General features: G+C 37.2%; 1 long non-coding RNA gene across 1 annotated transcript; it reads right to left on the minus strand.

The window, feature by feature from the left end:
• Window positions 1-18,560: 18,560 nt before the first annotated feature.
• On the minus strand, window positions 18,561-18,823 carry LOC125840518 (uncharacterized). The gene is made up of 2 exons (XR_007443750.1): window positions 18,700-18,823; window positions 18,561-18,610 (listed from the first exon to the last, which is right to left on the minus strand). It is a non-coding gene; the product is annotated as an uncharacterized LOC125840518 (long non-coding RNA).
• Between the last annotated feature and the right edge of the window lie 323 nt (window positions 18,824-19,146).

Here is a 19,146-nt window from a genome sequence, read left to right on the forward strand (position 1 = left end):
CTATCATAATAAATATTTTCTTAATAGAGGATATCTATGCAAGTTTTCCTTTATAATATGTGGATAATATTTATATTTGAATGTGTCACGACTCAGGGGTACTCCCTAGACGTAACAAGGTGTAGTTGACCCCGAAGGAGTCTTATACAAGCCCTTAGCATATCATAAGCATAAGTAAAAGAAATGATGCGGAATTAAAACTTTTTATAATCAAAGTCTTTTCATAAAATCAAAATAGAATTCTAGACATTATCTCATTAACCATCTAATACAATCGAGAATTCAATAAGGGTCACAACCTTTTACAACATAGTCTCAAAAGAAAATGTAAGAAAGAAACTAGAAAAGAAAAACTCTCGTCCTCGAACCATGAGGACTCACCAAAAGCGTGGACAATAGTCAATCCAAACTTTTATCAAGAAGGAAGCAAACCTCAACAACCGAGCCCTACACTTATCGAAAAATGTAGAAAATATGGGTTAGTACAAAATTGCACTAAGTATGGAAGTCATGCATAAATATCCTTAAAACATGCAAAAAGGGACATTTTAGTTGAAACCATGCACTTTGTCAACTTTAAGAGTCATCATGCACATAAGTGTAAATACATAAGTCAAACCATTTCATAAGCAACCCTAAGCTATACTTGTGCAATGCATAGACAAGATCACATAATCCTATCTAAAACTAAGTATCACTTTTAGGCAACCAAGTTCATGCATATCATACCTTGACCTCATCCATAGCCAATACTCATAGACAAGGAAACATTCATGTTCATAGCTTGTAGCAAGTAAAGTCACTCTTAGCAACAATCCATATCATACATGCATACGTTCATATATCTTCATAGCATAAGGAAACCACACCATAACCCCTTTCAAAGCCTACCTGTGTAATGCATGAGTGAAGTCCCATACACCACTCACACTATGTAGATCTCGTTGAGAAGTCATAAGTGTAGTTCATGTTCATGTTCTTGTCATAGTTCATATTCTTGTCATATAGGTAAATAGCCTTAACCGACACAGACCATGTGAGCTAATGGAATCCGGTGTCATGCCCCCACACCGAAAAGAAGTGTCCTACTTGCCTAAGGTAGAATTAGTTTGTTAGCTTAGGTGGATCCACTAGCTAAAGACCTATATGGGTACATAGTTTCGGGATTGAGAGATTGCTTCTAGAAACTCGGACTGCTGATGTAAAAGTTTTCCATCTCATGAGATAATTGTTTTGGGAACTCGGGCAAACTGGCATAAAAGGAACCCATTGGAAAGCTGGACTAACTGACGTAAAAGCTTTCATCTCATTTTCATATCCACTCGATGCTAAGCATATTCCCCTTGAAGTTCATGTTAAGTCTTAACTTAGGTTTATGTTCATGAAAGAATGCCCTAGCACTCAATCCAACATGATATCATGATAGCTCGTAGATTCATTAGGTGAGAATGACCTTTAAACCTTAGAATCATTAATATGTGAGTTAACCTTTCACATCATGTTCATAGTGTGTTCGTGATAATAGCCTTTCAATCAACCAAAAAACATTATCATAGTCATAGACATTTCATGCATATTCATGTGTAAGGGTATGGGGAGAATGACCTTTCAACAATACCATATTTACACCATAGCCATAGGATCTTCACTTTCTAAGTGAATCACAAGTTCTTACATAATTCTCATAAACATGTATAAACCGTCAAAATTTACCCTTCAAGGACCATGAGTCACATTCAGCCCAAACATCTAGAATTTCTACATTAGATATGGAGAATTTCATGATTCAATAAACTCAATCAAAATAGACATAATCTATTCACATGCTTTCATAATCAATCAACCCACATCATGAACTCACAATTTATTAATATGGGGATTCATGGGTTCTTGGGGGGATTTTATTATAAATTAACAATAAATCATTAATTCAATCATAATTCATCATAAATCAATCATTGAAAATGTTTTGAAAGAGAACCCATGACTTAGATTGAAATGCTAACTTTTTGGGGAAATTGAAAGCTTTCAAATCTAGTTTTTAAGGGACTCTATGGGTGGAAACTACCCATAGATGAAAGGCCACCATACCTTAAGATGATTCTTCAAGAAATTGGAGGAAGAAGCCTTGAATTTGGCAAACCCTAGCTCCAATTCTACTCTTCTTCTTCTTCTTCTTTGGGTTTTACAGAGAGAAATATTGTGAGGGAGATGAACTTTTGGTTTGATGTGCTTGAGAAAAATGACTTAGTTTAGGGGATTTTGACTTAAAAACAACTTATATAGTGACCTCAAAATTGCCCAAAATGACATCACTTTGATTGGACTTAAAAAGGAAATTACTATAATTGACCTTCATTAAGTGACTATGCCTAGGCACCACGAGGAGCCTTCACGAGTCGTGGTGAGGACCACGATCCGTGGTCCCACCTGTGAAGTTGGGGCAGTAGCTAGGCACATGGTGCCTTAAGCTTACATGCCCAAGGCATTCCCACAAGGGGCTCCACAAGCCATGGTCCCTCTCGTGGCCCTTGAGGCAGTATCTATGCTACTTGGGGCCCTAGCTCAAATGCCCAAGGCATCTTCACGAGAGGCTCCACAAGCCGTGGTCCCTCTCGTGGGCCTTGAGGCAGTAGCTAGGCCACTTGGTGGCTACTCTTTTTTGGCCAAGGCAACTCCATGAGGCCTACGACGAACCGTGGTCAAGACCACTGGCCGTGGTGATGTTCGTGAAGTTGAGGCAGTGTGCTCTAAGGTTAGGGCAGCCTTGGCCTTTGGCCCCTTTGCCTTGGCACTTGCCTTTTGTCCTAGACTCTTGTAGCCCTCATTTCAACCCCAGATGGTCTACTAATCTATAGGAAGTCATTTTATGGTTTTTAACCCTTACGTTTAGCACTAGGTTCGCCTACTAGATTCAGGAGTGTTACATTATATCCCCCTTGGAAACATTCGTCTCGAATGACGATCTAGACACCCTACGAAAAGTAAGACTCAAGACTAGATGCCCATCATGCATGCAACATCAAAATAATGCATAATTCAAAGGAGGAAACATCAAGTCCATCTCAAGACATAATTAATGAAACACAAGGAAGTAGGAGCTACATCCACAACCCATTATGCACAAAACTTATCATTTCACATGAACATAGGAGGAACTACCTTCTCCAACTCAAAGCAAGCTCAACACAACATTATGGAGCCAATGACATTTCACCAAAAGCATAACTAAGCATGTTCATCAAATCATCTCACGAAGTCAAATATGCAATCATCATACTAAAATGCACAATAAGATGAGGGACATATAAATCATGAAAACTCATTTTATACTAAACATGAATTCTCACAAGAACATGCATATCATAAGGAAATCATGAAGAACACATAGTACATACATGACTCCCAAGACTCTAAACTCAAGAGAGACTACTTACCTTAAGCTTAGGTAGGAGTAGAAGGAAAAAGATGAGGATAGCGGGACTTCATATCGACCTCCCATGTAGCACCCTCAACTAAATGATTCCTCCATAAAACCTTTACGGAAGCTATTTCCTTATTTCTCAACCTTTTAACTTGCCGGCCTAAGATTTCTACCGGAACCTCTTCATATGAAAGGCTCTCATCAACTCCCAACCCTTCTAAGGAGATGATGGATACCGGATCACCAATACACTTCTTAAGCATGGAAACATGAAATATCGGGTGAACCGGGGCCAACTCACTTGGCATGTCTAACTCATAGGAAACTTTCCCAACACGTTTTACGTTTTAATATGGGCCCACATACCGGGAACTAAGTTTCCCTTTCTTGCCAAACCTCATCACACCCTTCATAGGTGAGATTTTCAAATAGACTGAACCATTAACTTCAAATTCTAGATCCCTCCTTCTAACATCGGCATAAGACTTTTGCCAACTTTGGGCCGTCCTCAACGTCTCTCTAATGAGTCAGACTTTCTCAATGGCCTCATAAACTAGTTTGGGACCAATTAGAGCAATTTCACCTACTTCAAACCCACCAACCGGAGACCTACATCTCCTACCATACAATGCTTCAAAAGGAGCCATGGCAATACTTGAGTGGTAACTATTGTTGTAGGCAAACTCTATCAACGGTAGATGGTCATCCCAATTACCTTTGAAATTTATAACACATGCCCTCAACATATCCTCTACGGTTTAGATGGTTGGCTCCGCTTAACCATCCGTTTGAGGGTGGAAAGTGGTACTAAGCTTAACCTTGGTACTTTTTGGCTTGCCTTCCAAAAGTGTGAAGTAAATTGAGTACCCCGATCCAAAATAATAGATAAAGGCACCCCATGCAACTTCACTATATCTTTGATGTACAACTTGGCATAGTCTCCCGCCGAGAAAGACACCTTGACAGGAGTAAAGTGGGATGATTTCGTCATTCTGTCCACAATGACCCAAATAGAATCATGTTGCCTTCGAGTACGAGGCAAACCCACAATAAAATCCATATTCACATCCTCCCACTTCCAAGTGGGAATATCTATATCTTGGGACAAGCCTCCCGGCCTTTGATGTTTGACCTTAACTTGTTGACAATTCAGACACTTGGATACAAAACCCACTATATCCTTGTTCATACCATTCCACCAATAGACTTTCCGTAGATCAAGGGACATCTTGGTGGCTCCTGAATGAATAGAATGCCGCGAACCATAAGCTTCTTCTAGAATTTTCTCTCTCAAACCATCAACATCCGGAACACATAATCGACCTTGGTACCTAAGCACCCCATCTCCCCCTTGGGAGAAAGCCTCAACAGACTTTTTGAGTACCGACTCTTTCAACTCAACTAATATAGGATCAAGGTCTTGCTTAGACTTCACGTCCATCACAAAGGACGATTCGGAACCATTATGGACCATTACACCACCCTTGGTGGACTCCACTAGTTGAACACCTAGCAGGGCCAACCTATGCACATCACGAACCAATTCTTTATTCTCATCCTCTACATGAGCCACACTACCCATGGACAATCGACTAAGGGCATCCGTTACCACATTAGCTTTGTTGGGGTGGTAAAGGACACTCATGTCATAATCCTTCAAGGGTTCTAGCCACCTTATATGTCAGAGATTCAAGTTTTTTTGGCTAAACACATATTGGAGACTCTTGTGATCGGTGAACACATCAACATGCACCACATATAGATAATGCCTCCATCTTTTCAAAGCAAACACAACCACCGTTAATTCAAGATCATGGGTCGGATAATTCTTTTCATGGACCTTGAGTTGCCTTTAAGCATAGGCAATCAATTTACCATGTTGCATAAGGACACATCCCAAACCCACTCTAGAGCCGTCACAATGTACAACAAAACCATCGGTACCCTCCGGTAATATCAAAACCGAAGCGGAAGTAAGTCTATCTTTCAACTCTTGAAAGATTTTCTCACAAGCCTCTGACCACTCAAACTTAGCTTTCTTTTGAGTCAAAGCCGTCAATGGAGAAGCAATGGAGGAAAAACCCTCAACAAACCTCCTATAGTAACCGGCCAAACCCAAAAAGCTTCTAATGTCGGTAGGAGTTAGAGTTCTAGGCCAACTCTTAACCGCATCCGTTTACTTAGGATCTACCTCAATACTCTTTGTCGACACAATATGATCAAGGAAGGCCACATACCTTAGCCAAAACTCACACTTACTAAACTTTGTATATAATTGGTGGTCTTTAAAGACTTGCAATACAATCCTCAAATGGTCCATGTGTTCATTTTCACTCCTCGAATAGATCAAAATATCATCGAAGAATACAATCACAAACATATCAAGGTAGTGTCTAAACACTCGATTCATTAGATCCATGAATGCCTCCAGGGCATTAGTTAGACCGAAGGACATTACTAGAAACTCATAGAGACCATATCTTGTTCGGAAGGCTGTCTTGGGAATGTCAACCCCTCTCAATCTATGGGACCCGCTTCTACCGGCCTATTTCTCTTTCATTAAGTATACCATACTTGGGCCACATCCTTCAATTAGTAGGCAGCTAGCTCCGCCTTCTCTACCGAAGTCACCCCCATAGCATCTATTATCTTGTAAACCTCTTCCATAAATTCTTGGGGGTCTTCTCCCACTTTGGAACCAAGAAACACGGGAGGATTCATCCTTGTAAAATCTCTCAATCTAGAATCCACGGTGTTCACATGGGGCCCAGTAGCTCTGTTGGCTTGGGCCGTCATAGCTTGAGCTTGAGTTTGAGTTGTCACAACTTGAGCTTGAACCGTCATGGCTTGGGTCAATATTAGCAAAGCCAACCTGATCTCCACATCCATCATAGCCGGAGGATCAACTGGAGCTTGGTTGGCTTGAGGAGTTTGGTTGCCTTGATGAACTCCTTGATTCACATTCTCCTTTTCTGCCCTTCTAGCATTCACCCTTCGTGTTTTCATTTCCTGAAGACACAAGAGAAGGGTTAGGAAAGGGACTTCATAGAGTTAAGACTCTAAGGACGACTAAAGAGTAATGAAATAAGTGAAATTTCCTAAAACATCTTATAGCCTTCTATTCATAAATGTGGTGCGCTTCACACCCATGAACAAGACTCTACTAGATGTGGCTTATGAGACATCATCCAAGAATCACTGTAAACCTTGTGCTCTGATTATCAAGTTTGTCATGACCCAGGGGTACCCCCTAGATGTAACACGGTGTACTTGACCCCGAAGGGGTCTTATACAAGACCTTAGCATATCATAAACATAAGTAATAGAAATGATGCGAAATTAAAACTTTTTACAATCGAAGTCTTTTCATAAAATCAAAACAGAAGTCTAGACATTGTCTCATTAACCATCTAATACAATCGAGAATTCAATAAGGGTCACAACCCTTTACAACATAGTCTCAAAAGAAAATTTAAGAAAGAAACTAGAAAAGAACAACTCTCGTCCTCGAACCATGAGGACTCACCAAAAGTGTGGAGAATAGTCAATCCAAGCTTTGATCAAGAAGGAAGAAAACCTCAACAACCGAGCCCTACACTTATCAAAAAATGTAGAAAATATGGGTTAGTACAAAATTGCACTAAGTATGAAAGTCATGCATAAAAATCCATAAAACATGCAAAAAGGGACATTTTAGTTAAAACCATGCACTGTGTCAACTTTAAGAGTCATCATGCACATAAGTGTAAATACATAAGTCAAACCATTTCATAAGCAACCCTACGCTAAACTTGTGCAATGCATAGACAAGATCCCATAATCCTATCTAATACTAAGTATCACTTTTAGGCCACCATGTTCATGCATATCATACGTTGACCTCATCCATAGCCAATACTCATAGACAAGGAAACATTTATGTTCATAACTTGTACCAAGTAAAGTCACTCTTAGCAACAATCCATATCATACATGCATAAGTTCATATATCTTCATAGCACAAGGAAACCACACCATATAACCCCTTTCAAATCCTACTTGTGTAATGCATGAGTGAAGTCTCATACCCCCATTCACATTAAGTAGAGCTCGTTGAGAAGTCATAAGTATAGTTCATGTTCATGTTCTTGTCATATTTCATATTCTTGTCATGTTGGGAAATAGCCTTAACAGACATAGACCATGTGAGCTACATGTAATCCGGTGTCATGCCCCCACACCAAAAAGAGGTGTCCTACTTGCCTAAGATAGAACTAGTTTGTAAGCTTAGGTGGATCCACTAGCTAAAGACCTATGTGGGCACATAGTTTCGGGATAGGGAGATTGCTTCTAGAAACCTGGACTGCTGACGTAAAAGGTTTCCATCTCATGAGATAATTGTTTTGGGAACCTGAACTAACTAGCGTAAAAGGAAACCATTGGAAAGCCGGACTAACTGACGTAAAAGCTTTCATCTCATTTTCATATCCACTCGGTGCTAAGCATATTCCCCTTGAAGTTCATGTTAAGTCTTAACTTAGGTTCATGTTCATGAAAGAATGCCCTAGCACTCAAACTAACATGATATCATGATAGCTCATAGATTCATTAGGTGAGAATGACCTTTAAACCTTAGAATCATTAATATGTGAGTTAACCTTTCACATCATGTTCATAGTGTGTTCATGAGAATAACCTTTCAATTAACAGAACAACATTATCATAGTCATAGACATTTCATGCATATTCATGTGTAAAGGTATGGGTAGAATGACCTTTCAACAATACCACAATTACACCATAGTCCTAGGATCTTCACTTTCTAAGTAAATCATAAGTTCATACATAATTCTCATAAACATGTATAAACCCTCATAATTTACCCTTCAAGGACCATGAATCACATTCAACCCAAACATCTAGAATTTCTATTTTTGATATGGAGAATATCATGATTAAATAAACTCAATCAACATAGACATAATCTATTCACATGCTTTCATAATCAATCAACCCTCATCATGAACTCATAATTTATTAATATGGGGATTCATGGGTTCTTGGGGGTGGGGGGTTCATTATAAATCAATAATAAATCATCAATTCAATCGTAATGTATCATAAATCAAATTGAAAACGTATTGAAATAAAACCCATGACTAAGATTGAAACCCTAACTTTTTAGGGAAATTGAAAGCTTTGAAATCTAGTTTTGAAGGGAATCTATAGGTGGAAACTACCCATAGATGAAAATCCACCATACCTTAAGATGAGTCTTCAAGAATTTGGAGGAAGAAGCCTTGAATTCGCCAAACCCTAACTCCAATTCTACTTTTCTTCTTCTTTGGGTTTTAGAGAGATAAATATTGTGAGGGAGATGAACTTTTGATTTGATTTGGGTGTTTGAGAAAAATAACTTAGTTTAGGAATTTTGACTTAAAAACAACTTATAAAGTGACCCCAAAATTACCTAAAACGACCTCACTTTGATTGGACTTAAAAAGGAAATTACTTAATTGACCTTCATTAAGTGACTATGGCCAGGCACCATGAGGTGCCTTCACGAATCGTGGTGAGGACCACGATCCGTGGTCCCAATCGTGAAGTTGGGGCAATAGCTAGGCACATGGTGCCTTAAGCTTACATGCCCAAGGCATTCCCACGAGGGGCACCACAAGCCGTGGTACCTCTCGTGGTCCTTGAGGCAACAGTTATGCTATTTGGGGCCCTTAGCTCAAATGTCCAAGGCATCTTCACGAGGGGCTCCACGAGCCGTGGTCAAGACCATTGGCCGTAGTCCCTCTCGTGGGCCTTGAGGCAGTAGCTAGGCCACTTGGTGGCTACTCCTCTTTGGTCAAGGCAACTTCATGAGGCCTCCCACGAGCCGTGGTCAAGACCAGTGGCCGTGGTGATGGCCTTGAAGTTGAGGCAATGTGCTCCAAGGTTGGGGCGGCCTTGGCCTTTGGCCTTGGCTTGGCCCATTTGCCTTGGCACTTGCCTTTTCGCCTAGACTCTTGTAGCCCTCATTTCAACCCTAGATGGTCTATCAATCTATCGGAAGTCATTTTATGATTTTTAACCCGTACGTTTAGCTCTAGGTTAGCCTACTAGATTCCGGAGTGTTACAGAATGTAATGCTATTTTAAAAGTGAGCTAACAAACAAACTATAAGTTATTTTTAAAATTCGAAGTATTAGGTAAAATTAGTTTTGAATTCATCAATAAAACATAAATTTTCAAATAAAATCAATTACTCCCTCTCTTTCAATTTATGTGACACATTTCGTTTTTCGAGAGTCAAACAATTTAAGTTTCATCAATGAAATTTATATATTTATAAACTACATAAAAAGTATTATAAGTTACAATAATTGATAATGGAAAAATTTAAGAATGTATGAAAATTTTATGATCAAAGATAGACTTATTTAAATTTCGAAATTCGAATTGTATCATATAAATTGGACCGAAGGAAATAATAAATTTTACCCAAAAAAAGTCATCCAGAGAGAAGTTCTATATTAGAATTGTTTTGCTAAAACTTAAAAGTGAAGGGAAAGAGTTGTGTGGGACCCATAGTAAGTATTAGTAAGCACAATAGATGATGTAACCAAAGGTTAATGATGTCAGAGAATTCCAAAAAGGTCATAAAAGTTGCAACAAGTTGAACATTAGTAATTCCGAGAATCACACACGTTGACGGAGACGTGTGTGCTATTCCCCTTATTTATATGTAACTAGTAAAAGCAGCTTGGGCATTTCCCGGGCCCAACATGAGCGTCTGTCGTGTAAAAATGTATAACAATCACAAATTTCCTCTGCAACTAAGAGGGAAAAGTAGCTTGAAGAGTGATAAAGGCCTCCTTTTTTACCATATTTGCATCTGATGCACTAAAAAATAAAAGAATATTACAATGTTGTTCGATGAAAAGAAGTGGTGTAAGATGCGGAATCATGAAGAGCTCATGGATTGTCGGAGGATAGCTTCAGAATATAGAGAAATACTCGACTTATAAGGGATATAATTGTTATGCCAAGCGACCAAATTAAAAGGAGAGGAGTCCTTCTTCGCAATAAAGAGTTCAGCACCATAGTTCTGTATAGTAGTGTAACTAACAAGAAAATCCCTCAGAGCAGCCCAGTCTGTTTATGCCTAAATGCACAAATATCATCAGCTGTTTCAATAGCAAGTAGTTTTGCACTTAAATTTTCTTATAAATATTCCTCTTCCCTAGAGATTTTGACAATCATTTTTTAATTTAGGAAATACTTCATTTTTTTTATTAATGAATTTACCCAACCAAATTCAAATAAATCAAGCTAAAGCCTTGAGATACTTGTTAAAATACAAGAAAAAAAACTTACTTCTACAAAATACCTTGTATAGCATAGAGAAAATATTTTAATAAATATTACTAAATGATAATTCTGATTATGTATTTTTCATTAAAATTTTCTCTTAAAAAACACTTACTTCATTATTTATGCAATATATTTATTTAATTGTGTATAAACAATATTAGTCAGTCAATTGTAAACTGAAAAATTAAATATGTAAGAAATGGGTGAAAGTCAAACAAGTAAAATCTTTTTTTTAAAATGAAAATTAATTTGTTTTTTCCAACCCAAAACAAAAAAAGGGGAAAAAGTTAATACTAATATTATTTTTTGATTTTCCATAGTCCACCTTAGTTCTCTTCTCTATCCTTTCATCTGTTTCACTTTTGTGTGTGTTGCTTCTGCACAATTTTTGGAAAAAATTACGATCAAACATTAGATTCTACAACTTCACTTTTTTACCTGACCTCTTTCAATTCCCATTTTTTTTCTCAATTTTACAAACCAGAAGGTGAAAACCTCCAAAATCATTGAAATCAGTCAAAGTTTGGATTTTTTTTAATTGAAAACTTTCATTTTCAGTCATTTTCAAAGTTTCAACTATCTAGGGGTGTTTTTTTTTTCTATTTTTTAAAGACCCAGTTCAATTCTTGATTATTTTCACACCCAAAAAGGGTTTCAATATTATTTGAGCTAGTTGCAAAATTAAGAGCAACTGGTGCAAGTTGTGGGAGTTATCAAGAATTGATTTTTCAGTTCTTTTCTTGGGACATTTTGGTGAATTTTTTATGAATAATTTGTGTTGAGGTGATTCGAATTGAATTTTTTTTAGATGAATAAGTGAGAGGGGTTGAAGTTGGGGTTGGGGTTGAGAATGATGTTTTTCAGTATTGGGGTTTAGAACATAAACAACTTACTTGAGGTAGTAGCCACCGAAGTACCAAATTCAGAACAAGAAAAGTGTTAATTTTGAGTTCTATATGCAGAATCCATGGTGTATATGTCAAGAAAGAGAAAAGAGAGGAACTATTTTATTGAATATGGAAAAATTACGTCAATTACAATTGGTGCTTAGTATATATAGGTCCAGCTAATCTCTTCTAGAAGGTTCTATCTAACTACCTTCATAACCATCTGTAACTAATTATGTTAACTACATCATAATGACACTTACAACAATTAACAGAAATAAGGAACAAGTTATTTCAAGACATCCTCTCAAGTTGTAGGGTAGAAAACATCTAGAACCCCAAGTTTGGACAGAATGAAGTGATGTTGTACCACTGCAAGACATTTGGTAAATAAGTCACCCAATTGTAGAGTAGTCGACATATGTGCAGGTTTAATCAACCTTGCCTGAAACCTTTTCCTCACAAAATGGCAATCAATCTCAATGTGTTTTGTACGTTCATGAAACATGGAATTTGAAACTATTTGTTTTGCGGCTTTTTTGTCACAGAAGAGCTCTATAGAAGTAGGAACCTTAACCCCAATATCTTGTAAGAATCCAACCAACCAAATGACTTCAGACACAACTGCAGCCATGCTTCTATATTCAGATTCTGCTGAGTTGGGACTAACTGTGTTGTTTCTTTGATTTCCAAGAGATCAATGAGCCTCCAAGTTGAATACATACCCTGTCACTGACCTCCTAGTGTTGGGGTAGGCTGCCCATTCTGAATCACAGTAGGCACTCACTTTATTTCAAAACCTTTCTTCATAAAATCACCCAATCCAGGATAAATACTCTAACTACCGTGAATGCTGCATCCCAATGAGAGTTTTTGGGTTGTTGCATGAACTGACTTAGCAGTTGCAGAGCAAAATAAATATCAGGTCTGGTTATAGTCAGTTAGATTAGCTTCCCAACTAGTCTTTGATAGGCAGAAATATCTTCCAATAAAGGGTCGTCAATCACATTGCCTAGATAATTATCATAGGCTGCACTTCTGAGCTTGATATTGGGTTCCAATGGTGTGGAATCTAGTTTGGCTCCACTCAAACCAACATCAGAAATGACTTATAATGCATACTTCCTTTGATTGTGTAAGGCTCCATGCTTGGATCTCATGACTTCTATCCCTAGGAAATAAGTGAGTGGTCTTAGGTCCTTGACTTTGAGCTTGCTATGGAGATACTGTTGTGTTGCATAGATGAGGTCTTGGTTTTTTCCATTAATGAGAAGTTCATCTACATATATGAGAATAATTACAATATTTGATCCTTGCTTCTTGGTAAACAATAAATGATCATGGGAGCTTTGTTTGTAATTGTCAACCAAGAGGGCTGATGTGAGTTTAATATTCCATTGTCTTGAAGCCTGTTTAAGGCCATACAAAGACTTCAAGAGCTTGCCCACTCTTGTCTCCCCCTGTCTATGGAAACCCTGAGGCAGATCCATATAGACAACTTCATCCAAGTCTCCTTGAAGGAAAGCATTACTAACATCCATGTGAAAAAGATCCCATTCCTTAGATGCAGCAACACTGATAACAGTCCTGACTGAAACCATTTTGGTAACTGGAGAAAAAGTCTCATGATAGTCTAAACCTTCTCTTTGAGTATAGACTTTGGCCACAAGCCTTGCTTTAAACTTGTCAACCTCACCATTAGCTTTGTATTTGATCTTATATACCTATTTAGCACCTATAGTTTTCTGACCAACAGGTAAAGTAATCAACTCCCAAGTATGATTAGCTTCTAGAGCATCTATCTCCTGTTGCATTGCATGAATCCATCTAGGATGTTGAGAAGCCATCTTGAAGGAGGTTGGTTCAGTAGGAATGGACACATTTGCCAAATACATCTGATAAGCTGGAGATAAATGATCATAAGAAACATGTTGAGAAATGGGGTAGGAGCAGGTCCATTTAGGCTTACTAGTAGAAACATAATCACTAAGCCATATTGGAGGCCTAGTTTCCCTAACTGGTCTGCTGTGATCAGGAGCAACAAAGGTGGAGTCAATGACAGTAGCATCCTGCACTTCTATATCTACTAGAAGAGGACCATGTACTTCTTCTTAAACCAGAGTAGTATCCTGCACCTCATCATGAAGTAAAGTAGGATTTGGCAAGGTGTCATCTTGCATGTTTTCAACCAAGTCAGGCAAAGGCTGAGGTTGCTCTATAACATCTAATGAGCTAGGAGCATTAGCAGGGATGAAATGATCTATACGAGTGATACTGAACATGTCCAAATCTGATGTGGCATCTATCTTAAAAGGAAAAATAGATTCTCTGAAATCAACATCCCTATTGACAAAGAAGATCTTATCCTCCGGGTCATATAATTTGTAGCCCTTTTGAGTTTCAGAATAGCCAACCAAAACAACCTTCTTTTCCCTTGCAGCAAACTTGTCACTTCTAGGTAATTTACTAGCATAACATAAACAACCAAACACCTTTAAGTGATCAAGGATATGTATCTTTCCATACAAAATTTCATAAGGTGTCTTCCCATTCAAAACTAGAGAAGGCAATTTATTGATCAAGTACACTGAGGTTCTAACACAATCACCCCAAAAACTGATAGGGGCACCACTGTGGAATTTAAGGGCTCTAGTCTTTTCTAAAATGTGTCTATGTTTTCTTTCCACTATACCATTCTGCTGAGGAGTGTAGGGACAACTGCTTTGGTGAATTATGCCATGTGAGGCCAATAATTGTATGTAATGAGTATTGAAGAATTCAGTTCCATTGTCAGACCTTAAGGATTTCACATAGACACTAAATTGAGTTTTAATCATACAAAGGAAATTCTTCAAGACACTAGTAACCTCACATTTAGAATGTAACAAACAAATCCATGTATATTTGTTGTAGTCATCAACAATAGTGACAAAGTAGTATTTCTTATCATATGTAGGCTTTCTATAGGTTCCCCACAAGTCAACATGAATCAAATCAAAACAAGCAAGTATCATACTAGAACTAGTAGGAAAGTTGGACCTATGATGTTTAGCTAGAGGACAAATATGACATTTGTCTTGGATATTATTGCTAACATATTTGGAGATAGAAGGAATGTGATGCATCACAGTTGAGGATGGATGGCCCAATCTGAGATGCCAAAGAACACCTTCTGCTTGGTGTTTGAAACTGACAACATTTGTAGTAGGAGCGACATGTTCCTTTAAGAGATACAACCCTTCCCTTTCTTTACCAATTCCAAAGACCTTGCCATTGTAGAGTCCCTGAAAGACACAAAAATCAGGAAAGAATAGAACAACACATGACAAGTCCTCTATTATTTTAGACACTAAGAGAAGGTTACACTTGAAATCAGGAACATGTAGAACATTCTGTATTTTTTATGTTCCAAAAATAATAGCATTCCTTGCACTTGTGATCTGAGATCTCCCACCAGTGGGTACCTGAACTTTATCACTAAGATGGTTGTCTAGTTTTCTAATATCAGCAGATCCTTACAAGGTGTAGTGTAGTGAGAAGCTCCAGAATCAACAATCCACTCATATGCAAAAACATTTGATAATGAAGAATGTATACCTTATCCTAAACTGGAAGAATCATTTGAGCCAGTTCTTTGTGGAACTCCTGATTTGGTACTGGTGCTAGTGTTGGCTATAGATTTGCTTTAACTGGGTTGTGCTTGTTGATTTTGTTGTGAAGCTTACCTCCTGCTTATGAAGTCTGAAGGGTAGCCAAATACCCTGTAGCAATCATCCTTTAGATGACCTTTGTAGCCACAATGGATACAAGGTATTCCAGCTCCTCCAGACCCTTCATGGCTTCTCCCAGCTCCTCCAGACCCTCCATGACCTCCTGGTCTTTTAGATATGTAATCTTGAGCCCTTCCTATTGTCATAGTCAAATGATCATTCTGAGCATCAACCTCTCCTAATGATTTTTGGCTTTCCTCTTGAGCCATGGTAGCATAAGCTTCATTGACAGTCACATTTGCATTGCGAGATAAAATATGGCTCCTCAGGTTGCTATAACTCTCATTCTGGCCCATAAGGACTGCAACAATCGTTGTGATTTCAAATGGTCCATATAAGCATTAGACTCTTCATAATCACAGGAAGGTAATGGAACCATTACATCAAGTTCGTTCCATAGATCCTTCATTTTAGAGTAATAGCTTGTCACAGAAGTCAGTTCCCTATCTCAAATTTGCAATTTTTGCCCACAAATAGTAGATCCTCGTCAAATTTGATCTATCAAAACGCTCCTTGAATTCGTCCCATATCTTCTTAGCATTTGAAACATAAACTATGCTTGGTATCAAATCAGCAGAAACAGTACTGCCGATCCATGACAACACAATTGCTTTACACTTTTCCCATAATTCTTCTAGTTCTCCTTTAAACTTACTCTTCGTGCAATTATCATCCACAAACCCAAGCTTTCCTTTGCCTTGCAGTGCTAGTTTCATCGATCTGCTCCACAAAGAGTAGTTCTCTGGTCTTGTGAGTTTGATCGAAATTATTACTAAGCTTGGAAAATCAAAAACTTGAAGATAGAAAGGATGATGATGATCGATTATCGTTGTAGCTGGAACTTTCATTTCTGCAGTAGATTGTTCTCCCGTCATTAGTGTACTAAACGAATTGATGCGATGAACTCAAACTCTAAGCTCAGCTGAACGTGAGATCACCGCTCTGATACCATGTTAATTTTGAGCTCTGTATGTAGAATCCATGGTGGATATGTCCACCATTGATGAATTCCCTATGCTATTACAAACATATTAGAAAGAGAAGATAGATGAACTATTTTATTGAATATGGAAAAATTACGTCAAGTACAATTGGTGCTTAGTACATATAGGTCCAACTAATCTTCTTCTAGAAGGTTCTATCTAACTACCTTTATAAACATTTGTAACTAATTTTGTTCACTACATCATAATGACACTTACAACAATTAGTAGAAATAGGGAACATGTTATTTCAATAAAAAGACGAAGTGACGAAGGTGTTGTTAAAATCAGTGAAGAACTAAGATACTAACTCCGCTAAAACACAAACAGAATTGGAGAGGAAGATGAGAGAATAGAGGTGGAAATGGAGGTGTGTGGCGGTGCTTTACATAGAAGGAGGCGTTAAGGTTGAGGCAACAGAAAGATAAACATGTAATCCTGGAATGTATGAAATGCCCCTCGAGTTCAATGTTATTTTCAGGGAAGCACATGCATTGACAGAGAGGCATGTGCTATTCCCCTTTCTTATATGTAATACATGTTTTACCCTTTAAAAAAATCAACAGTAAGAATAGGGCGCATTGGGTTATAACCTACATTTTCAGCTAATTGATCCACCCAATTTCAATCCAACCTACCTATTTGACACTTGTACTATTTTTTATTGATAGGTAAAGTAATGAAAATTAAAATATAAAGAGACAAAAAGTAGAGAAATGAACTCCAATTAATCTTTGGGATACTAATTTACAATTAAGAGAAAATTACGCGGTCAAACAAATTTATACTACTTAATTACTCATCATAGCTATAGTTTGCTATAATTACCACTCACGACTAAAATTATACATTAATTACGTGGGTTGACTTCGAGTTTGTATAATAATCCACGTTTGTATATGTATAATTCGCAGCTAACAATTCTTTGTTTGATTTGTATTTGTATACGATTATTTGTATTTGTATATGACGATGATTCCTTTGGTTTTTCAGTTTTGTCATCATATACATTCAATCTTTTTGTGTATAACTTTTAAATGTTTGTATAAACGTGTAGTTTTTGGATTTTGTATAATATAATTTGTATAATATATTTTGTATAATTGTTTAAAGTCCATACGTTTATGTTTGTATCAATTCGTTATTTCAAGTTTTATTATATTTATATAATTCCAGACTTTATATTACCCAATTATACAAAAAATATGTGAATTATACAAACGTACTTGCGAATTATACAAACGAGATGTGAATTATATAATTTTTTCTCCTCTCTCACTCGCCTCTCTCCTCCCTCTCCCAATCTCGCTCGCCTCTCTCCCCCCTTTCTCAATCTCTCTCACCAGAATATACAAATACATATGTATAATATACAATTATCTAACCGATATACATATACAATTCACCTCTCTCCCACTCTCTGCCCTCTCTCGCTCGCCTCTCTCCTCCCTCTCCCATTCTCGCTCGCCACTCTCCTCCCTATAACATGTAGCTACAAATCGTAATTAACAAACTATAGCTATAGAGTATAATTAGGCTATTTTTGAGTGACTATATGTTAAAGTTCCTCTTTAATTAATAAATTAACTCATTCCCGTTCCTCGCATGATTAATTAATAAGATCCAGCCAGATAAAGCTTATGAAGGTAGTTAATCCTCAAAAATTCTCATAATAAACACAAGTACTATGTATATAAGAAAAGATGAATCCCTTTAATTATTAGCTTTCCATAATAACACAGTACTCCTAAACATCTAAAGCACACATATCTATCACTACTTATTACTAACACACTCAACATATTTAGCCTGAGGCCAGATTGTGGGTGAACGCATTGCTCTCAGCTTGAACTATATATGCATACATACATATGCAAAAGTCATTAAGTATGTGTACATATAATAAGATCATACTCATTAATCGTGAACACACATCCATCATATCTCTAGGGGTGGCCCGGAGTGTGGCGATTATTCGCGCCAGAACCTGGATAGTCGTTGACCTCAACATCCATTCTTCTAATGACGGCATCACCTAGTTTCATACTCTCAACCTCCATATTCTCCTAATAAATATTTGACAAAAAAAAAACAAGAAATTATGAAAGAAGTGATGTTTGCTTGAATGAAAGAAAGAAGATAGACAAGTAGTTACCATTTGTGTATTCTCATGTTGTTGAGTTTTGTACACCAAACTATTGCATCCTAACAACGAAAATAAGTATATTCAACGTAACCATCAAAAAATAATATATATTGATCGATGTTAAATAAGTTGAAATATGATTACTTACTTGTAATTGGGATGGCATTCAAGTAGATAACTTGAGAAAAACAAAGAAAAGCCAGAAACAAAGTGGCAGCCATTTTCCTAATTAATCAAGTGTTTTGAGATTAGTGCCCCATTTTATACATTCATTCATTCTATATATACAAAATATATAAAGCACTTTGAGATTGAGTGTACCTATTGCTTGCGGCAATCAAATCACAAATTAAAGTAAAAAAGGTGACTCTAGCTAATATCTTATGATTCAAAGATGTGCACTATTTGCCAATACATATATTATAATTAAGATATACTATATGTGTGTATACTAACAAATCACAAAGTATTGTTAGCTTTGTTGAGATATTTTAGGTTTTTTGAATTTTAAATTTGACAGATTTTATGTTTAAGCTGGTTATTTAAAGATAATTATAGAGAGACATTTTTAACCTTTTTTTGCTATTCCATTTGA

This window comes from Solanum verrucosum, unplaced genomic scaffold (assembly GCF_900185275.1).
Source record: "Solanum verrucosum unplaced genomic scaffold, falcon-dt-bn FXZP01000181.1, whole genome shotgun sequence".
Lineage (NCBI taxonomy): Eukaryota > Viridiplantae > Streptophyta > Magnoliopsida > Solanales > Solanaceae > Solanum > Solanum verrucosum.